Source organism: Heterocephalus glaber, unplaced genomic scaffold (genome assembly GCF_053883595.1).
Source record: "Heterocephalus glaber isolate CG9 unplaced genomic scaffold, H.glaber_assembly_v1.0 deba00001481, whole genome shotgun sequence".
Lineage (NCBI taxonomy): Eukaryota > Metazoa > Chordata > Mammalia > Rodentia > Bathyergidae > Heterocephalus > Heterocephalus glaber.
The window spans coordinates 52,428,156-52,451,593 of record NW_028258317.1 but is presented as its reverse complement, the minus strand read 5'-3'; the positions used below and the strand labels follow the sequence as shown (position 1 = coordinate 52,451,593).

The 23,438-nt window shown below is 40.2% G+C and overlaps 1 protein-coding gene across 3 annotated transcripts in view; it reads left to right on the top strand.

The window, feature by feature from the left end:
- The first annotated feature begins 2,938 nt into the window (after positions 1-2,938).
- Positions 2,939-23,438, top strand: part of Apba1 (amyloid beta precursor protein binding family A member 1) — a 229,733-nt gene continuing 209,233 nt past the window's right edge. For 2 of the 3 annotated variants that reach the window (XM_087184089.1, XM_087184088.1), the window contains exon 1: positions 2,939-3,063. The gene's annotated coding sequence lies outside the window, so the exon portion shown is untranslated. Of the gene's footprint in view, positions 3,165-23,438 lie in introns of all 3 variants that reach the window. The other variant, XM_004838169.3, reaches the window with a different exon arrangement.

Sequence of the window (23,438 nt, the reverse complement as noted above, 5' to 3'; positions counted from 1 at the left end):
GACTTGCTGAGGTTAGCTACATTTTCCATGTCCCTGGCCATGGATGTTGGTTTATGTGTGGGCATGAAACCATTTTTAAGAAGGCAGTATATTCCCATGACACTCTTCACTCAAAAACTTCACTTTCAGGAAAATGGGGGAGGAGGATGAGGCGGAGGAGGGAAGAGAAGAGAGAGGCGTGAGAGGAGAGTGGGGGGAGAGAGAGTCTGACCTGTTCAGGAAATAGAATAAAAGAAAATAACAGAAATGTATTGTAGTCAGGGTAGAATTTACATTCAGAGGTATAGCTGGTGAAATAATCTGCATATAAAACCAAACACTGAAGTTTATGATACATACACTTCATAAACCCATGTTTCATTCAACATTTTAAATCCCATGACAAAAATGGCTAGATAATATCCAATAGATAGCATGCTGGACTATTAAATATTAAATATCAGCAGAACTGAAATCAAGAAAACCCTCATTACCAAAGGTTGTTGTGTGTTTGTCCTACATATGACCTCAGCCCATAAGACTCAAACTGAAGGACCGAGATAGAAAAAAGGAAATTGTTAAAGAACTCAAAATCAACAGGAAGTGCCTACTGTTAGCAGAAAAATGACCAATTTTGGTTAACCTGAGCTATCTCAAAAGGCAAATTATATGGCCACTTTCTTGTAGAGTTTGAGGTTCGTGAATCTTCAGGGCTTTATTAACAAAAGGAAACCTAAATGAATAAAAGTTCATGGATCCTTTTCCCCTTACCACGTGACCAATAATGATTGCACCAGTAAGATATATCTGTAGGTGTAGGGCACACTGATTGAGTTTGGTTATGTATGAGTCAGTGGGAGACATCCTTGAGTGTGCCTCTGATAGGCGCTTTAAAGTGGTATGCATAGAGACTGCTGATGCATGTGCAATAGCGGGCAAGGCTTAAAATACAGATCCAAGTCACTGGGCACTGTGGTATGCTACTGTTTCCTGCTACCATGCTGGCAGGCTGCCAGTATCTTATATACTGCTTTCTCAAACACTTAACAGCAATTTTGATCCTTGTTAATAGCAGTAGGTGGATAAAAATATTTGAAGTTCCTTAAAAGAGTATCTAAAATAAAATAGAAAAATAGCAATAAAATAGGCATAGGAAATCCATGGGTAGAATATAATAAGATAAAAAGTAGGGTAAAATATAGGCCTGAATGTCATATGGATCCCATTTCCTACAATGATCTGCAAATTTGATTTTGAGTTTTCTGCCAGCCAAGGGACAAAGCACAACAGGAGCACTTAAGACAATGCTTTGCATTGTGCAGAAGAAATGGAGAGCGCGGACTGCTGTATATAAATACTTGATAACTAATTACTTTCAGGGGCCTCTAAACTGCCACTGTAATGAGTACTTTCCCTTATATGACACTTAATACTTAAGATATTTTTTATTTTTTATTTTATGGAAAAATAAAACAAAACTTCATAACCAAGTAATAAGAGAGTAACAATAATTACTACACTGTGTATAGTTGTCTTCAAAGTAGTTACTCAGGAGGATAAGCCTTAATCCATAAAAATTCTTACAAAAAAGAAACAGGTAATAACACAGAACTTTCTTTTCAACGAACTAAGATAATTATAATAGTAGTATTAATGTCCTAAGAGGTAAGATTTGAGAGTATTATTAAAACAATAATGTAAAAAAAAAATGTACCTCTCACTCATGAATCTAGGAATCCTGTCTACTTCTCCCTCAATCCCCCTGCTTGGACCATTTCACATTTCCTTCCCTCTCTTTTTACAGCTAAGAAAGACTTTCAGAATTCTTCAGGCTACACCCCCAGGTTTTTCTGGAGGCATCATGCTTAAAATAATACTGAAACAGTGCGGTAAAGATCCATTTCACAAAGGTCCGCATAACCAAAGCTTATTTTCATTTTACAAGATGAGAATGTGTATGCAAATTACTATTCTTTTATTATTATTGAGAAATCTGCCCCGCAGGGAGAAAACGATTAAATAGATAGTGCATCGCTGATTACAGATGGGGCTGGCGCCAGAACCCGAGCCTCCGGGGACCGGTCCAGCGCACTGCTTTTCATTAACGCAGCACTGCCACCTGGTCCCTGCTGCAAAGGGTCCCCACCCTCCCGAGCTAGAAGCCATGTCTGGGGCGGATGGCCTATGCCAGGCTCAAGGACACTTTAAGTTCCAATCAAGCAGAACTGAGAATGACTAGGGAAAAGACGCCAAGCATTTCCCGGGATCATCATCGGAAGGCTTTCTGCGCTCCCAGGCAGGACTCGCGGTTCCCCACTAGGGACGCAAACCAGGCCAGCTTCGCTCAGGCCCAAGCCCGCGCGGCTCGCCCCCTTGTGGCGAAAACGCAGAGTGCAACGCGTTTCGGAGACCCGGGCCAGCGCCTTTTCGGAAGTGCGAGGCAGTAGTATCTGAGGGGGCCTGGAAGGCGGGAAAGCTCCCGAGTAACTGAGGCGTGCACGCGCCGCGGGAGTCCACGCGGCTGCCCGGCTTCGTGGTCCTGCAGCGTGGCCAGTTCCTCTGCACAGATCTGGGCCACAGCTGCTGGTTAGGAACCACCCCCCCAACCCAAGCAGCTGCCCAGGAGGGTGGTCCCCTCGGGACGCAGCGGCGCCTGCCCTACGAAGGCCCAGCGCACGCCGGCGGGTTCTGCTCGCAGAACCCGGGTGCGACGCGAGGCTAGGGCGCGGACCCCACTCCCGCCCACCCCCCCACCCCCCCAGCCCCCCAGCCCCCCAGCCACCGCTGGAGCGCGGCGGCCGGCCGGAGGAGGACCCTGGCGCGGCCGCCTCGGGCTCGCGCCGCGCGCGCACGCGAGTGGGCGTGGGCGGCCAGGGCGCTACTAGCACGCGGCGTGCGCGCTCACCGCACGCCCCAGCCCGGCCGGCCGCGCGTCACGAGGCGGGCGGGAGAGGACAGGGGGGTGGGGCCGCGGGGCCGGAGGGGCTCGGGAGGCGGCTGCTGAGCCGGAGCCGGAGCTGGGCGCGGGCGTCTGAGGTCCGGGTGGCGGCGTCCGCAGCGGCGGAGAGGATGGTGGCGCTGGAGGTAGGAGCAGCTGGAGCGGAGCTTTATTCCCAGGTTTGGCACCGTCGCTGTCATTAGCGCCGCCTGCTCCCGCGGGCCCGCGGACCCAGCTGTCAGGCAAGGTACCGTCGCCGGGGAGCGGTGGGAGAGCGGGGTGCCCGATCCTCGCCGAGGGCGCTCCCGGGGAACAATAGTGCGGAGGAGCAGCCCGGCAGGCGATGTCCCGGGGCGCTGCCTGCAGCCCGCGAGGCGGGGGAGGCCGGCAGCGGTGCCTGGTGTGCGGCACGGTGCCGGGCTGGGAGGGCGACCAGCGGGCCTAATGACAGTCGCGGCAGGAGCGCGCGCGCGCGCGCGCGCGCGCGTGTGTGTGTGTGTGTGTGTGTGTGTGTGTGTGTGTGTGTAAGAGGTACAGCACAGGGGATGGAGGTAGCGGACCCGAGGTGTTGAGGATGAAATTTCCAGGAATCTCCGCTAGAATCCCCGGGCTCGCGGCTGACTCCGGGAGAAGGGATGTGATGCTGGGAACCGTGGTGGGCAGGACGCGCCTGCCCTGTGGAGTGTGGATGGAGGCAGTGGGGTAGGGGCGGGTTTGTAAGGTCTAGTGCAAGTGTGCGTACGCGGGTGACTGCACCCGCGCTCCCCAAACTATGCCCCAAATCCAGACATCTGCCCGTGCCTGAGTTAATGTCATCAGCGGACACTGTGGGACAGTGTGTTATTTTGACCCTGCAACTCTGAGTACAGTCTCTGTTCTGCTTGCGTGTGGATGGCCCCAGCTAGGGATTCTCGCTTCCTCTTTCTCTGGCCTCCTGACATGGGGATGTGGAAGTGGGCATGTGGCTTTGGGGCGCAGGGCAAGGAAATAAGATAATGATTACACCTTCTGGCTTGCTGGTATCCCAGGGATTGAAGGGAGCCTCTGTCCAGTACCTGTGTCCTCAGCCCCTTTGCTGTGAGGATCTTGGACTCTGACTGTGCAGTTTCTATTGTATTGTTTATCCCTTGTCTAACATCTTCTAAAGGGAAGGGTCTTTAACGGTCACCTTTCTCTCCCCTTCCCACAACTCTGAATGCCTACTAGACCTTCCTTGCACATTTACGTACTGAAAACCAATGGCTGAAGAATGGGTAGTCTTCGTGTTGATTTCTTTTAGAATGAACTCAGAAGGTGTGCATAGAAAGATAGATGGGGGGCTTTAAAAAGAAAAAGATAGGTGGAGGAGGTGGGGTAAAAATGAAGAAAAAAATCATCCTGAGAAATGTCTGGTGCCCTGTTGGCCAACATCGTACCACCAGGGTGTTTTCCTTGGGAAACGGGATACTTCAAATCTACAGCTTGGTAGCATTCACACTTCTAGCTTTCACAATGGCTAGGTGGTGGCCATCCTTCAAGATTGAAATCTCCATCCCCTGGTGATGGGATCTTAGTCGTCAAGTCCCTGCTTTCCTATCCAGTATAGCCCACTAATAGGAAATTTCCTAAATGTCAGGCTCCCGGTGTGGGAGCTGGGACACAAATGCATCCAGTCTGTAGTTGTTTAATTGTCTCTGTGATAAGCTTAGGTTTGTGTAGGGTTTGGTCGAGAAAGCTGATGACATATTCATATGTGTCCACTGCAGTTTGACTCCCTCATGTCTATTTCTCCTGCAGTATTCATAGGAATAAGTGCACCTTTATGTTTAATATCTTGGTACTTCCTTATTAAAATGTTTATGACTAGATTAACCTGCCTAGGACACATTTTAGTCATAACACTTTAAATTCTACTGCATTGCTGTCAGAATCCAAACTGGCTGCCCTGGTCCTCTTTTGAAAAGCCTGGAGCATTCAAGTCAATATAAGTAAATTCACAACACATTGTCACCAAAGGTTTCTTTTCTTTTTTTTATTAAAAAATTTAGGGTATTTTTTGGCAAAGGTTGCATGATATAATTGTTACATTGAAAACAATAAAACTTGGGGTTATCCACATATATTTTTTCTTCCCATTTATCTTTTCTTAATTAATGATGATATTTGGCCAGGTGTTCTGGAAGCAACATAAAGTAAATTTCCCATATCTTTCAAGTCAGGCCTTCTAAAATTTTAATATAAGGTCATTGGATCTCATCCAAGATTTAAGGATAGATTTATAAAAATGAATTTTGAATCTTAGTTCTTTACTCTCTTATTGGTTCTGCCAAATCTCTTTCTGAGAAAAGTACTTAATGGAATTTAAAAGGCATACTAAGAGGTTTTTAAAATAATCATCTTTATAGTTGCAAGAAAAACCAGAGATGTAAATTTCTTAAAAGAAAGTTTAAGAATATTAAGAATTAGGATAAGTAACCTGTTTAGAGAACAAGTAATTATACAACAACAAAATTTATGACTCAGGAATTAGTGATTTTTGTTTCTACTATAAATAGAGCAAATTTTTAAAATGCAGTGCCTAGCTTTTCTAAAGATTGGGCTGGTAAGGTTAATGATACAGCTTGAATCTGTAAAGTCTGGTAAACGGTTGTACCTTTTGCTGTAGCCTGCAGCAAACCATTTGTTTTGCATAGATGCCTTTTCTTCACTTAATGTATGGATGCTTTTCTTTTCCATTATTGGGCCTCTTTAAAAAGTTGGGGTTTTTTTCCAGAAGACTTGGAAGTAAAAGACATTTGAAAATTGAACTGTGGGGCCAAAAGGAATAAACTATGAAACCTTGGGGACATAGGGTTTTTATTCTATAATGGAACAAGTGATTGAGAGAATGGCCAGAAGTGAAAACTGATTTCCTTTTCAATAAGTTGAGTGATGAAGGTGAGAGAATGATACATCAAAGGAATATGATTAGTATAGAAAAGCCGGAGCCTACTTTAAGAGCTAAGGATAAGAATCCTTTGCGAAGAAGAGAGATTGGAGAATTCAGGGAGAAGCTAAATGATGACGTCTTCAAGACGATGAGAAGATGGTGAAGGCCTAACTTCAGTTAGAAGCATAGCAGTTCTGAGGTGGAGTAAAAGGTGCCTATGATCTTTTAGGTAAAGTCAGAAAAGCTGTGGGTAGGTTGAGGCCAAGAGTAGAATGACAAAAACTTGTTTGCATTGTGAAAATCTAGCACCCTGCTTTGAGGGACTCCTGTGTTTGAAGAGCATGAATCTTAGTGGAACCAATTAGCCTCGTGTAATTAGAGCTTGACAACTACTTAGGTAGTTTTTGTAGTAATAGGTATTTAATGTTGCTAAATTTAATGGATTTTCCTTCCCTTAAACTCAGTGAAAAGAGAAGAATGTTTACCTTTAAATTATCTGAATAAAAAACTCCACCTGAATGATTACTTACAAATACTCAGGGATCTCTGAACTAAATAAATAAGGTTTATGATAAAGAATGGAAAAAAAGGATTTTCAAAAAGATGAGCTTTGCTTTGCTCATCTACAATGACTACGTGAGACTTTTATAGTCAAGTATAGAGTTAATTTTTCAGAAGAAAAATAAAATATAGCACCTCACCCAACACTATACACATCATAAACACTGTATATTTGTCACATGAATACATGAATAAATTAATTTATTTTAGTAAGGTAGGCATACTAGATGAGATCTGAAATTTTACAGTTTCTTATGCAATGGACATTGAATGAGTTCTGTGTCCTGTACAAATTTATGATGCTATTAAAGCTCCCTTATTTATACCTGTTACATATATTGATGCTTGACCAAAAAATAAAGGAAAAACATGCACCACACTGTTTTCTTTCACACAATAATTGTATAGCCTTTAGACCCTTAAATTATGGCAGTGATGGTGAACCTCTGGCACACGTGCTGAAGCGGGCTGTTTGTATCATTGAAAGCTCTGAAAGGTTCTCCATCACTGAGTTATGGTGTTGATTCCAGATGGGTTTATGGAACTTCAGCTGTTGTGAGTGATGATTCTAGGGTTCTAATTGTGAAGTTTATTCATTTTTTAACAAATATTTATTGAACAACCTGCCTTGGCCAGCCACTATTCAAGGTGCAAAGAATACATCAAAGGGGGAAAATTTCTAATATTACAGAGATTTTAGTGAGAAGAGACTAGAACAGATAAGTGAATACATAATATGTCAGGCAGTAAGTGCTGTGAAGAATAAAACAGGGAAGACGATAGAGGAAGACATTGTGAGAGTGTGATGTTATTTTATATTGGGTAGTCAGGGAAGGTCTTAAGTAGAGAGAGCTTAAGGAATGAAGGAGTAAGCCACTGGGAGAATGGTTTTCTAATCAGAATATCCAGAGTGAGCGCCTCAAGTTGGTATATACTTGGCAAGATCAAGAGACAGCAGGGAAGCACCCTTGGGATCTGCGGTTTGCCTGGACATTGGTATCACACCCGAGAGATGGAGCAGTCAGTCATTTAGGGAATCTGTGATAAGATGCTTTGGCTTTTGGGAGTGAATTGGTCACCCATAAAGCTATATCACCACATATCATATTTGGGCCCATTTGTAAGTCAGTGCTGGGTTTAGACAAGGGTAAATGTTCTCAAACAAACGTATAAAAGTTAGAAAACTTGAAGAGTGAATCTGTGATGAAATACTAGTCAGTTGGGAGTAGTCCCTCTCTTTGGAACTGTCACCTCATTCTTCTGTGGTCTGAATCTTCTTTAAATATAGGTTTCTTTTCCTTCATGTTTCCTGTCCCATCCTCAAGTGTAAGATCCTTAAAGACAGGACGGTGTCCTGTTCATCTGAGTACACACTACAACACAGAAAAAACTGCATTAGTAAGAGATCATTAAGCACCTACTGAATAGAATGGATAAGGCTAAAGCTCTTTTGTCTTGACTTCTGCAGATAGATTTTCAAAGAAGGACACAGAAGCACTACATGATGCTGAAGTGGTTTATGCAAGCACACCCTGAGTCCAGATCATTGATTTGGGAGGCCAGCCCAAGAAGCATAAGTGAAAGAGTGAAGAAGATGAGATGAGAGAAGAGCTGGGTTAATGAGCAGGCTGCCACTGAGAGCAGTTGAGGCTTGGCTCTGCTGGTATTGTAAGCCATCAAGCAATAGGGAAATAAGTATTTTCCCTTCATTTACCCTGGAGGCATTAAATCCTCAGCATTTTAGGACTATCCCTAGCAGCCTGAGCGGCTCCAGAGGCAGCAGCACAGAAAACTCTTAGGTAGTGAGGCTGAGGGGAGGGCCTGGCTCCACTGGGAAGCTGTGGGTATGTAAGAAGGTGAACTCAGAAGTGGGCGGAGGGGATCTGGAGGCTCATGACACATAGATGGCCTAAAGAATTTTCTGAGAGATAAAAATTGGTTTGATAGCAGTTATTGGTATTTTAACTTAGGGTTTTTTATGTAGCTCACAAGCCAGTTATCTGAGGTACAGATTATCCCATATCCTTGTTTGTATATAAGGTACCCTCAATTATAATGTGGCTCCCAATTTTCCAATGAGAAGGTTTTAATAAAAAGGTTTTATGTCAATTTGAATTGCACATTCTAGGAGTACAGAAAGTGAAATGCTTTTACATGTAATTAATTTATTGCATATATTTAAAATTGAATTATATAGAACTAATAATTTACATATACTGCATCTACTGTAACATGTTATGGAGTCATTTATTCAGATGTCTTACATACTTGTTTGACTTTAGAGTCTGTCATCACTGGCCACTTTGGTGTATTTGATTCCATCTGGCTTGTTTGATATACATTACTGCTTGAATTTCTGTATGATGCTGCCACTACAAACTTTATTTTAAACCCTCTGTGCCCATTCTCTTAACACAAGAACATTGGTTTTTTTTCTTTCTTCCTGTTCATTATATCTGTAACCTATCACTTTTGTATGTTTGTATAAGGACATCCAATACAGGTAATTACAGAGCTCCTCCCAAGAATATTTACCTAAATTGGTATTAACTCTGGGCCTTTTTCACTCATTCATTGGGTCATTTGCTGGATTTCAATCACATGACCTCCATAAGCGTCCCTATCTTGTATTGATTGAGGTTGTTTTCGGCCATCTTCTCCAGACACTTCTGAAGCCACCTCTGAAACACATGTCCCCTTTTGTGAAATGTGCAGCCTTCCCATATAATCGTTTTTAGACTTGCTTTCTCCCATTAAAATCATTCACCATCACATCCAGAATTCAGGCATTGCTTGATTTTTCAGTTCTGGTTATTTTAAAGGTAATAGGCTTTTCAGCTTTCAGAAGGAAGTAATGAAGAGAATGTTTTATAAAACAGGAGACTTTGTAAGTATTCCTGCATAAGGCAGCTTTCTCTTTTCTGAAATATACAATTTGGAGAACAGAAATCACATCTTATTTTTGTATATGTAAAGTGATCGTGGGCAGTTGTCAAGGTAGGATTGTGGCAAAACCATCCCTGCCCACCAGGTTTCCCCAGCAGCTGCCTCCTCTCCTGTTCTATGGTAGATTAATTAGTGTACAACTAGTGTGAAAAACTGCAGTGGTATTTTTTGACAAAGGACTTGACTGGCCATCCTTCCAAATAATGTATTGATTTATGTTTCTGACTTGTGACAAATTTTGTGTCTAAAAATCAATTCTGTGTTTATTAACAGATACATACTATTTTGAAGAAGTAAACTTGATAAGATGTGTATAAGTTGTAGCCTTTTTTGGGGTGGGGGTTCTGGGGATGGAACCCAGGGTCTAGGGTATGCTAGGCAAACACTGTACACTGAGTTATGTCCCTGGCCTAATTGCAGCATATTTAAAATGCAAAGGAAGAGCTTGTCATTTAAAGAAATATCATTTAACAAGAATAATTCCCTCATAAATTGACTTTTTAGTGAATTAGGATTTTTATATTGAACTTCACTAAAGTGGCTCATACCCTAATGCACATTTGTTATCATAATTTTAGTGACAATACACTTTATATCATAATCTGGCACTATAGATGAGGATGTATAAACATTTAGCCACAAACACACAACATTGAAACAAGTATCGTGCAACAATATTTGTCTTTCATTATGTGTAATGCATCCTGATATATATATTTTTTAATTCATTAATTTTATTTGTACATTTTGGGTATACAATATGATGACATTCATTATTGGGAATTTGTACCTTTACATAATCTCTCTTGGTTCTTATTTTTTTTCCCCATTCCCTGCCCTCCCTTCAACTCCTCCAACCCTCCCTATTTACAAAGAGTTTGTTTCTGTTTTTTCCTTTTCTCATATTTGTTCCGTTCCCTTCTTTTCTTTTCCCTATGCCTCCCACTTCCCCTTCCCCTTTGGACCTTTTCTTTCTATCTCACATTATCTGTTATACATTTTGATCCTTATTTACACTTTCACTTTCTCACACCAGAGTAACTATTCAGTATTTACACGTGTGTCCTATGTATTTCGCGTTAAGAGTATGGCCTCAGTGTGCATCCATTTAGCTATAAATGTCTCTAGTTTCTCATTCTTTATGGATAAGTAGTACTCCATTTTATTTTAAAAAACCCCACATTTTCTTTATTCAGTCTTTTTGGGCTGTTTCCAAGTTTTAGCTGCTACAGACTGTGCCACTATGAACATGGGTGCACATATATCACTATGGTATGATTCTGTTAATTCTTTGGGGAAGATACCCAGCAGGGGAATAGCAGGGTCAAATGGGACTTCTAATCCTAGTTCTTTGAGGTATCTCCATACTGATTTCCACAGTGGTTGCACCAGTTTACACTCCCACCAACAATGGAGAAGGGTTCCTTTTCCCCCACAACCCCACCAGCATTTGTTATTGGTTGATTTCTTGATAGCAGCCATTCTTTCTGGAGTGAGGTGGAATCTCAGCATTGTTTTCATTTGCATCTCTCGAATGACCTGTGATGTTGAACATTTTTTCATATGTTTATTTGCTATTTCTACATCTTTGAGAAATGTCTGTTCACTTCAGATGCCCATTTTTGGTTTGGGTCTTTAAATTTAGGAGGTCTCATTTTTTTAAGTTCTTTATACATTCTAGATAGTAGACCTTTGTCTCAGGAACAGCTGGTAAAATTTTTTTTCCATGTTGTGGGTTGTCTCTTCACACTGTTGGTTGTTTCTCTTGCTGTGCAGAAGCTTTTGAATAAGATGAGATCCCACTTATTGATTCTTTGTAGTAGTTCACCTGTGACTGAGGTTTTGTTCATGAAATCTTTTCCTACACCAGTATCTTCCAGAGTTCTACCTAACCTCTGTTCCAGCTGGTTTAGTGTTTCTGTTTTAATATTTAGTCTTTAATCCATTTTGGTTTCAGCTTAGTACATGGTGAGAGATATAGGTCTAGTTTTAATCTTTGGCAAGTTGAAATCCAATTTTTCCAGCACCATTTATTAAAGAGGCTATCTTTCCTCCAGTGACAGTGTTTGACTCCTTTGCCGAAGATGAAGTGGCTGAGTGTATCTGGAGCTGTTTCTGCATCTTCTAATTTGTTCCATTGATCCTGGGTCTGTTTCTTTGCCAGCATTATGCTGTTTTTATCACCATAGCTTTGTAGTATAGTTTCAGGTTGGGGATTGTGATACCCTGTACCTTGTCCCTGTTGCCTAGAATTGCTTTTGCTATTCCAGGTCTCTTCTGGTTCCAAATGAATTTTTGGGTTGGTTTCTCAAGTTCTGTGAAATATGCTGTTGGAATTTCAGTTGAGATTGCACTGAATCTGTATAGCAGTTTTGGAAGTATGGTCATTTTCACTATATTGGTTCTTCCTACCCAGGAGCAAGAGATGTCTTTCCATTTTCTGATATCTACTTCAATCTCTTTTTTCAGAATGCTGTAGTTTTCAGAGCAGAGGTCTTTGATTTCTTTTGTTAAGTTGATTCATAGGTATTTCTTTTTTTTTTTTTTTTCTGGATGCTATTGTGAAAGGAGTTGTTTCTACAGTTTCTCTCTCAATGAGTCTGTTGTTCAGGTACAGGAAGACTATTGATTTTTGGGTGTTGACCTTATATCCGGCTACTCTACTGAATTTGGTTATTAAGTCTAGGTTTTTGGTGGAGTTCTTGGGGTCTTATATATAGGGTATCATGTCATCTGCAAACAATGACAGTTTAACTTTTTCATTTTCTATCTTTATCCCTTTCATTTCTTTCTCTTGTCTAATTGCTGTGGCTAATGTTTCTAGAACTATATGAGCAGGAGTGGTGATAGTGGACATCCTTGTCTTGTTCCTGATTTTAGTGTGAAAGTTTTCAGTTTTTGACCATTTAGTATGATGCTGGCTATTGGTTTTTCATAGATAGCCTTTATCAGGTTGAGATAAAGACCATCTATTCTAATTTTCTATAGGGTTTTTATCATGAATGGGCATTGATTTTTGTCAAATGCTTTTTCTGCATCCATTGAGATAAACATAATGGTTTTTGTCCATGGCTCTATTAATATAGTGTATTATGTTTATTGATTTGCATATGTTGAACCATCCCTGTATCCCTGGGATGAATCCCACTTGGTCAGGGTGTATGATCTTCTTGTTGATTTTCTGCATTCTGTTTGCCAGTATCTTATTGAGGATTTTTGCATCTATGTTCAATTGGCCTATAGTTCTCTTTTTTGGTTGTCTTTTTCTGCTTTGGGGTTCAAGGTGATGCTTGCTTCTAGGAATGAATTTGGGAGTATTGCTTCCCTTTCAATTTCATTGAAGAGTTTAAACAGTAGTGGCAATAGTTCTTCCCTAAATGTCTTGTAGAATTCAGCGGTGAAGCCATAAGGACCCAGGCTTTTCTTAGTTAGTAAGTTTTAAATTATGTTTTGAATTTTGTTGATTGATATTATTGTTTAAAATTTTTAGGTCTTCTTCATTCAACTTTGGTAACTCATACGTATCTAGAAATCTGTCCATTTCTTCTGTGTTTTTCAACTTGTTGACATTTAGGTTCGCAAAGTAGGTATTGATCTTCTGGATTTCTGCTGGTTCTGTTATAATTTTACCCCTTTCATTCCTAATTGCATGGATTTGGACCTTTTCCTTCCTTTTTCTGATAAGGTTGGCTAAGGCTTTGTCAATTTGTTTATTCTTTTCAAAGAACCAACTCTTTGCTTCATTGATTTTTTTGTATCATTCTCTTAGTCTCCATTGCATTGATTTCTGTTCTGATCTTTGTAATGAAACTATAAATTGTAATTTGTATGAGCTTTGGGGTTTATCCTGCTCTTCTTTTTCTAGAAGTTTGAGGTTCAGCATCAGTTTAATTGGGCTTGCTCTGTTTTCCTAATATGAGTATTCACTGCCATAAATTTCTCTCATAAGACTGCTTTCATTGTGTCCCATAGATTCTGATATGTTGTATTGACATTGTCATTTAATTATAGAAACTGTCTGATTTCTTCTTTAATTTGCTCTGTGACCCATTGATTATTCAGAAGTGTGTTGCTCAATTTCCATGTGTTTATGAAATTCTTGTGGTTTCTTTTGCTGTTGCTCTCCAATTTCATCGCACTGTGGTCTGATAATATATGGTGGATAGCTTCAGTTCCTTTGCACTTTCTTAAACATGTTGTATGAGCAAGTATGTTGTCTATTTTGGAGAATGACCTGTGTGCAGCCGAAAAGAAAGTTTATTCTGATTTTGTGGGGTGGAACACTCGGTAAACATCTGTTAAGTTCATTTGTTCAAGACTTTGGTTGAGTTCTAGTATTTCGTTGTTTATTTTCTGTCTAGTTGATCTATCTACTTGTGACAGTGGGGTATTAAGGTCCTCCACTACTATTGTATAAGTGCTTATTTGATTTTTCATGTCCGTTAGTATTTGTTTTATATGGTTGGGTGCACTAGTGTTTGGTGCATATATATTTATTATTTTCATCTCTTCCTCTTGGATTGTTCCCTTTACAAGGATGTAGTGTCCTTCTTTGTCCCTTTTAATCAGTGTTGGTTTGAAATCCATTTGATATGCAAATAGGATAGCCACTCCTGCTTTTTTTCCGGTTCCTTCCCATGGGTATTGTTTTCCACCCTTTAACTTTCAGTCTATGAGTTTCTTTTTTAATGAAGTGTGTTTCTTTTATGCAGCATATTATTGGATCTTGCTTCTTGACCCATTCTGCTAGTCTGTTTCTTTTGATTGGTGAATTGAGACCATTAACATTGATGGTTATAATTGGTATGTATTGACTTATCCTTGTCATGACTTTTCCCTATTGTTGGATTCTCTGCCTTTGAATTTAATTTCTTGTCGTGCCTGATGGATTCATTCTGCTGGGCTTCCTGGGGTTGTGACCCTCATTATTTTTTCCTAGGATATTGTTTAAAATTTTTTGGAGTGTGGTTCAGTATTCATGAAGTTCCTCAGTTGTTGCTTGTCATGAAATTATCTTATTTCTCCATCAATTTTGAAAGATAGGTTTGCAGGGTACATCAATCTGGGTTGGAGGTTGTTTTCTTTTAGGGCTTGAAATACTTCACTCCAGGCTCTTCTTGACTTGAGGGTTTGTGTTGAGAAGTCTGCTGTGATTCTGATGGGCTTTTTTTGTATGTGATTTTTTTCTTTCCTCTAGCTGCTTGCAGAATTTTGTTCTTCTGTTGGGTTTGTGGAATCTTAACTATTATATGTCTAGGTGTAGATTTTTTTTGATCGTGGCTGGTTCGAGTCCTATGTACCTCACTTATCTATATGTGAAATTCTTTTCCCCTGCTTGGGAAATTTTATGCCATTACTTCTGTACACAGTTTTTTAATGTTGTTTGCACTCTCTCCTGTTTCTTCATTGACTCCGATCAGTCTTATGTTATTCTTTGCATCATGTAGCAGCTGCTGGGTTGATTTCTTATGGTCCCTTACTGTTTTTAAGAAATTTTTCTTTTTCTGGTCACTAATTGCAATCCTGTCTTCTATATCTGATATTCTGTCCTTGCATTGGCTCATTCTGCTGCATTATCTTTCAATGGAGTTTTTAATTTCCTGGATATGTTAGGATCTGTTTTGTGGATTCCATTTGTTTCCTATGCTAGGATTCAATCATTTTCCTCAGCTCCTCTATTTTTTTTTTAATCTGTGTCTGCTCTAGATTTATTAATTATGTCTTTGACTTTGGACACAAAAGTCAAAATAACAAATCTCTTTTGTTATCTGAGAAATAATTTCTGATTTTATTTTTTCTAGATCCTCTTTTGTTGCCAGTTCAGGGAATCCAGGTGGTTGAACATCAGAGTGTTCCGTCTTGTTGCCCCTTGGGTTTGCCTTAGGTGATCTGGAAGTCTGGTTTTGAGTCTTGGTTACGTGTCTTCTCATTTCAACAGATATAGCCTGCTGTGCCTTTGTTGAGGTGACTCTTTGCTCACCCAGTGGACTTCAATCTCAGCAAGCCCCTGAGAGGCCTTCTCTCTGCTGCTCACCACTGTGCCAATTCCTGGGTTCAGAATGGTGGCCTTCTGGATCCTTGAGCTGCACGTTTGTCCAATTGGGTTTCTGGCTAGGGACTGTGCACACTGAGGATGGTATCTGGGTGTGCCTCTGCTGGGGCCAGACCACCTGCGTAATTGTAGTCTGGGAGGGCCTTTGGTCGGGGGCTGTGCACCTGGAGTGGGCTTCTGGCTGGGACAGCATGCATTTACTGATGGTATCTGGGCAGGCCTCTGGCTGGGGCCTGTGTGCCTTTGGCTGCATCTTGATATTTTCTATTCTATTCTGGCTGGCTTTTTTTTCATGTTTGCCAACACAGTAAACTGATTTCAGCATTAATAAGTCCTGACATATAGTGTAAAACACACTGCTCCATTGTATTACATTCATCAAAAGAATGCTTCTTTTCTGATAATATGAAACAATTTCATTTCAGAAAGGTTTTTTTCCCCAATTTGTTTCAGATCATTAGCATATTTGGATATTTGGTGGTGTGGGTGTATGATGTAACAGTACTCATAAAGTGAAACTATTTTTAAGTAAACATTTTATTTCCAAAAGAAGAAATTATTAATGTGGAAAATGGAAACCCAAGCAAGGGAGGAATGCATAGTTTCTTAAAGCTCATGGCAATTCTGGCCTGGTAAGCTTGCTCTTCAGGGGTTGGATGCTGTTCTCCTCAGTGTTGTGCTGAGCTCTTCCCTTCCTACCTCTCTCCCTTGCTCATTTTCCATAGCTCCTTAAGTTTTAGATTTTCAGTTCAATTATTTAATTCTAATTTCAGTCTCATATATTTCTTCCCAGATGTGAAAATGATTTTCTGCCCACTTTTCTTCCAAATAACTTGAAAATATAAAAATCCTTTTTCCCTGAGCTAATACCTGGGAGAGTTTTGTCCTAAAGGAGGTAGAAGCTGTTCCATAGATGGAAGGTTTCCATGGTGTTGGTTCATCTGAGAAAGCCTAATGAATCTGATGTTCAGGTATGAGTGTGTCCTCTATGACTCTCTGGTTGTCTAATGTAAATACCATGCATATCAATTTCTGTTTTGAAAGCTCAGTAGGGTTCCCATCCAGTGACTAATAACAAGTTAACATTATAAAGTACCAGGCAGTATGTTCAGTATTTTACACTATCCACATGACTGACTCACATACTTCTCATAATGATCTTTTTTACTCTTTAAGACCACATCAGGAGAGAACTTATACTGCATTGCAGATGGGACTTTGGGAGTCTCAGAGGCTGTCTGTGACTAAAGGTCCAGGGGGAGGAACACGTCTAGAAAGCTACTGGTCCCAAAGTCTTCTTTGTCTTCTGAGTCTGGAAATAGCCTCCCACCCCACCTGTCCAGATGGACTCTCATTTATGATACCCTCATCCCACATGGGGCACACAGATGTGTGTGTGTTAGTGTTACAATTCCATTGATAGCTCTGCAGTTTTGGTGCTATGGCTTGGAAAGGACTCATACTGAGTTGAAGTGTGGTGCTCCTGTAATAAGCTGCCAGCAATGAACAAGTCTCCAGATTGGGCTGAGCCTCAGCTTCCCCAGCTATAAAAAGGGCATAAAGAAACCTGGCCTTCTCATCTTTTCAGGTCTACTAGGAGGGTCAAATGAGGTATAAAAGGTAAAGAAGTTGTGCTGTTTCCTTCATAAAGATGTTGAGCAGAAATGATCCCTAAATCCCAAAGCATCTCCTCCTTCTAAATCAGGGGTCAGCAAACTTTTCTATATAGAGCCAGATAGTAAGTAGGTTTTGTGGATCATGTGGTCTCTGTGGCAGCTTCTCACCTCAGCTGTGGTAGTGCAAAATCAGCTCTAGACAGTATGTAAGCCAATGACTATGGCTATATCCCAATAAAAGTTTATTTATGGATGCTGGAATTTGAATTTTATACTATTATCATGTATCAAGAAATTTGTACTCATTTTGCCTTTTTTTCAGCTATATAAAAACCATCCTTACCAGTTCAGCAATAGGCTTTGGGCTGGATTTGTCCCATAGACCTGAGTTTGCTGACCCCTGGACTCTCACTGCACTTTGTACCACTTTGGATTCCAGCAGGTTGTGTTCATCTTTTCCATGTGCACCCATATACACATATATCTTGTATACTGAATAAGTGCATATTAATAAATGGAAATGAGAATATCTGTTGCTTTTCTATGCATCCTGTTTTTCCATCTTTAAAAGAAATTCTGCTTATTCTCTAGCAAATCTCTGGGAGTGATTGAGTTAACATTTTGTGATTAAATTAAGGTCTTTGGCATTCTTACATTAAAGTCCCCACACACACTATTAACCATAAAAGGAGAAGAATGTCAGGGAAAAAAGGAAAGAAAACAAATGGACAAAACAAAACCAACATTTCAGCATGAAAGAGCATAACTGAAATGACCAAATGCTTAGCTCTTATCCCTTGAGCTTTCTGTCACTCTAGGGAATACTAGAACAGGCTAAAGTGCTTGCATGGCTAGGCTGCCAGTAGCACTGCTTTTTGGTGTGCATTCTTCAGAATTCAACATGGAGGCGGCAAGAACTTGGTGCATTTGGTTATAAAGAGGACTTAGTAGAATGTACTTTTTTAAAATCTGTTTTTCTGCAATATGTATCAAGGAATCATATACATCTCTTTGAAGAACAAAACTTTGAGTACAGCTCTTATCTTACATCCTACTAAGTACAAATTTCAAAGTTGGATTATAAAGAAATACATAAAATCTTCTCAAAATGAGATGGACAAAAAGTGGGTGGAAGATTTATAGCCAGGTATATTTGTATGTGTTTATTTTTCTACATATTTGATGATGAAAATAAATGTTCTTCAACCTACAAGAGGGTTGTGTCCAGCAAACCCATTGTAAGTTGAAAATATCATAAGACAAAAATGCATTTAATATGCCTAACCTACCAAATATCCTAGCTTAGCAACACAGCATACTATAGAGCATCAGTGGTTTCCCCTTGTGATCTTATGGCTGCCTAGGATCCTTAGTGTTATGCCTACATTTCACCAGCCAAAGAAAAGGTCAAAATTCATAATTTCTACTGAATGCACATTGCTTCTGCACTGTCATAAAGTTGAGAAATTGTAAGTTGAACCATTTTAACTTAGGGACTCTGTATATTACACTATAATAAGAAAATTTTGTGTATATGCCTGAGCATACATAAGGGGTTGGAAGAGAGAAGTGTAGAAAATTGGGACCAAAATCACTAATGGTGTATATTCCTCACTGAAATTTGTTAAGGAAAAGAACAATTAAGTCAGTTTTCAATTAAGTACTTAACCATTTTAACCTGCCAAAATATATCAATTTGCCATAGTCTATTAAAAAGAAGATCCACACCTTGTATAAAATAAATGTGTACTTTTGACTTAAATAAATTGTTATTGCTATGGTAAATGATGTCTAGTCTGAAAGAATGTTAAGCCAAGTACATTATTACATTAATGTAATAGTGCAAGGTGTTTTAAGGCTGCTTGAGAAGAGTAGAAGATGAGAGGTTCAGGATTTGTTCCCTATTTTGTCTAAGCTGCTCCTGTAAGACATAACACAGTGCTTCCTGCAGTGCAAAAGCTGTTGTTAATCACTCAGTAGACGGATGCAGAGGAGCCGGGTGGGGGTCAGGGGAAGGCAGGCTTGTGTGGTGGGGGTAGTAATTATCCATCTGTCCGCCGCTGCTTGTGTGGCATGAGGCTCCCTTGATGAAGTAAAGAGAATGCACTTATGAAGCAGATGATTCCCGTTTCATTTATTATGTTATCTGCACATAATATTCACAAAAGTGAATCTTACCTTTTCTTCTTTTGGGAGTTTACTTTTTCCCTTTCTTACCCCCCTCCTTTCTTCCACAGGGGAAATTACAGTGGGCTCTTGACATCTTACTATTTATTTTGATTGATCTTTGTTGTTCTGGAGGTTTCCAGCAAATATCTAGTTATTACTGATTGTCCATTTATAGGACCGGGACATGAATGCTGACCAGAAGGTCTATAATTCTTGTCCAGGATTGTAGATGTCGTAAGTCAGACTCCGTAGACGTACATACAGAGTTTGTGTGTACGTGAGCTTCGTTATTAAGCATATGTTCCCTAGAGAAACTGAGGAGAAAAGAAAAAAATCAAAGGTGTGATCTCAGTCAAAGTGCCACAGAGGGTGACTTCAGCTTGATCTCAGAGGAGCTCTGGAGTGTAAATCAGCCTCAATGTTGTATCTGCTGAGTCCGTGGGTTTGGCAGTTCATACTCCATACTTGTCAATCATTGGCTAAGGGCACCCAGGAAGAAGGGTTTTGAAGGAAAGGCGTCATAAGTTCTGAGGTATTTCTGGTTCTCTACATAAAAGGGCAAAGCTAGGGCAACCTCCCCAATACTATAGGTGCTGCCAGTTGGGTGGGAAAACACATTGACAATGGGGACTTTGTGGGGGTGGGCAAGGACGCTGACATTTTCCACATGCACACCAATGACCTCTCTTTAGGATGATCAGGCAGGGAGCCGTTGAATTACCTCTCTGGGAATCCCCAAATACCAGTCTCTTTCCTAAGGAGTGGTTGTTGGCTCTAGTAATAGGTGTGTGTTGCATGGAGCAGAGGGCTGTGGATCAGACTGCTCTGATCCAGTAAATCCTGTTTCCAGAGCCTTCTCCATGCCATTCTTCTAGATCTGTGTCCTTGGGGTTTCACAGTCCACTCAGAAATGTATTAAAATCGCTCACTGGTGAATATTCTCTCTTCCATTCTCTTTATAGATCTGTACCTGATCTATGCCTTTACTTGAGAGGGAAAGGATAAAAATATGTGTAGGCTGTGTGCTGCCTTTCACTAGGAGCCACTCAAAACAAAAGCTAAAGGAGAATCTAAAGTATAGCTGAAGTAGAAAGTTAGAGCTTGGGATGTAGCTCAGTGGTAAAGTGTTTGCCATGAGTATGTGACGCTCTGGACTAAATCCCCAGCACTCCCCCCCCCCCAAAAAAAACCCTCAAAGTACATTTGTGTTTGTGTGTGTGTGTACACTTGCCTGCACATAAACACATACATCCTGCAATTCCAAAGACCAATATTGTAGTTGGGAATTAGCCAATCTAACTATCATTTAGTAAAGTTACTGTATTAGTCAAAGCAAAGAGTTATAATTTGTTGTTAGCTGGGTAATATGAGCTATTGTTGATATCTTTAGACTAAGCAAGGGTACTTCTCTCTTCTCCAAAGTTTTACAGACACAGGTCAGTAAACTCCTGATGTCAGCTTGAACCTCGGCTGCCATGCTATCACAGCAGAGTTACTCTTTGGAATAGGACAGTAAACAGAAATCTAAGCTATAACTTAGGCACACTCTGAAAACACTGTCTTGTTCAAAGAATCTCAAATTTAAAAAGCTGCCCTGTAGGTATAATAGATTATTGAGTGGGCTAGAATCAGTAAGGTGCAAATAACAACTGTCTTTAATTCTCTCATGTCTCTTTTATATCCACTTCATAACATCTCTTCTCTATTGGTTAGGTCTCTTACATTTCCCAGTTATTCTTAAGTGATAAAAAGTCAGATACAGTCTGTTAATCATATAGTATTATCTAGTGTGAAATAAAAATTCCAAACTCTCATCTAATATTTGATTTTTAAAAATTGCAATATGACTTTAATATAGGGGAGAGCTGAAATATCAAGTATCTATTTCCCATATCCAAAAACCTTTGTCACTAGCATTTGGGTCAGTATCCAAAGGTGTCAGTGTCTGTCCCCAGGAGGCTCTTCTGTGTTTCTTCTTAGTCAGTATCAACCACCACCCTAAAGGTAACCACTTTGGCCTCTATCACCATGTAACAGTTTTGTCTGTGTTTAACTTCATATAAATGGAATCATGCAGTATTTAACATTCTATGCCTGAGTTCTTGTTTAATATTTTAGAGATTCATTCATGTTTCATATGTAACAGTAGTTCTTTCCCTTTTATTGCTATTTAGTAATCACTGCATATATTGAGTTTATTCATTCTTCTGCTGAAGGACATTTATGTTGTTGCTTTGTGAACATTTTCACACATGTATTTTGGTGCACATATACACTGATTTCCGCAAGCTATGGGCTCAGGAATGGAATTGCTGGGTCATAGAATAAGTCTGTGTTTAGTTTTAGAGATACTGCCAAGCAGTTTTCCAGAGTGGTTGCACCAGTGTACATTCCCAGCAGCAGTTTAGGGGAGTTGTGGTTGTTCCACATCCACAGCAGTGGCTGGTATCCTGCCAGTCATTTGGGTTTAGCCATTTCAGGAAGTGTGTAATGGTGTTAAACTCATCACATTTTAAACTTCAACTTTCATGGCTCAGGAAGACTGCTTCTGTGGGGCCAACAAAGCACACACTCTATTCTATTGGCAGTAGAAGTATCTTTGCTCCAAATGTAATCCCTCTCTCGGTTTGCCCTGCTAGCTCTAAGTAGCCATTTGATTTCTCCCAACAAGATGCAAATACTGGCACTTAGGTCTCATAAACTCCAGAAGGCCTGTGTTAGGCTCCTGGAGTTTCTCTTGAAGCCTTCTTTATTTGGTGTCTCAGTCTGCTTGGATGGTCACAGTAAAATACCACAGACAGGTGGCTTAAATAACCAATTTATTCTCTCACAGTTCTGCTAGCTAGAAGTCCAAGACCAAGTGTCAGCTGGTCTGGTTTCTCCTGCAGCCTCTCTCCTTGGCTTGTGTATGGGACCTCCTTGCTGTGTCCTATGTTCTTTCCTCTAAGTCTACATCCCTCAGGTCTCTTCCTTTGCTTATAAAGACACCAGTTATACTGGATTAGGGCCCCACCCTTATTATTTCATTTAACCTTAATTGCGTATTATAGGCCTTATCTTCAAATAGAAGCACATTGGGGTTTCACGCTTCAGCATATGCCTTTTGTGGGTGACACAGTTCAGTCCTTAATACTTTGGTGTGTTTGTGGGTAGAACACTCTGCCAACTCTCCAGCATGTGAAGGAAGCAAATGGCAGTCACTTTAGCATATCAAAGTACAACTAGCAATGATTTAATTTACTAGTTGGGAAGATTTTTTTTAATAATACAGTAGAAGTAAAACATATACAGAAAAGTGCATAAAGTATACAAATCTCAAGTATACAGCTTGATGGTTTTTACATAAATATAAACCCGTATAACCACCCCCCAAATCAAGATGTAGAACACCTAAGAAGATTTTCTCACATTTCTCCCCACTCTGTGCCTATTTTATCCTCCCCAGTCTGTGCCTGTTCTCTCCTCCCTGGAGGTAACCACTGTTGTGATTTCTATCATTATTCGTCAGTTTTGATGATTCTTAAACTTCGTATGAAGAGAATCATGGGATTAGCTTTCCATCCACTATAACAAAATACCTGAAACAATCAATTTATAAAGAGAAAGATTGATTTGGGCTCACAGTTCTAAAAGTTTGAGTCCAGGATCAATTGGTCCTGCTGCTTTGCACCTGTTGCAAGGTGTCACATTATGATGGGAGCATGTGGTGGAAGAAAGCTGCCTGCCTTACGGCCAGGAAAATAAAAAAAGACAAAGCAGACCTGGAGTACCACAGTACTCTGAGGACACAAGCTCAGTCACCTAAAGACCTCCCACTATCCCACTTCTTAAATATATACCGCTTCCCAGTACTACCACCCTGAGGACAAGCCTTTAACACACAGCAATCATTGTACATTCTTTTTTTTGTCAGCGTAGATTCTTTTACTTGGCAATTTCTGTAAGACATATTGCTGTTATTACACGCATTTACTCATTGTCCATTCTCACTACTGTATGACACTCAGTTGTATAAACATACAATAATTTGTTTATCCATTCTCTTATTGATAGACATCTGGATTATTTTCAGTTTTCAGTTATCATGACAATGCTACTGTGAACATTCTTGTATATAATCTTTCTGTCCTCATTCATATTTCTTAGAAATGGAAACATTGTAGCCAACTGTTTTACTGTTTTTGTAAGTACCTTTCAGTTTGATGTAATCTTAACATGTGTTCTTGTTTTTTTGTTTGTTTTTCTTGTTTTTTGTTTTTTGTGGTCCTG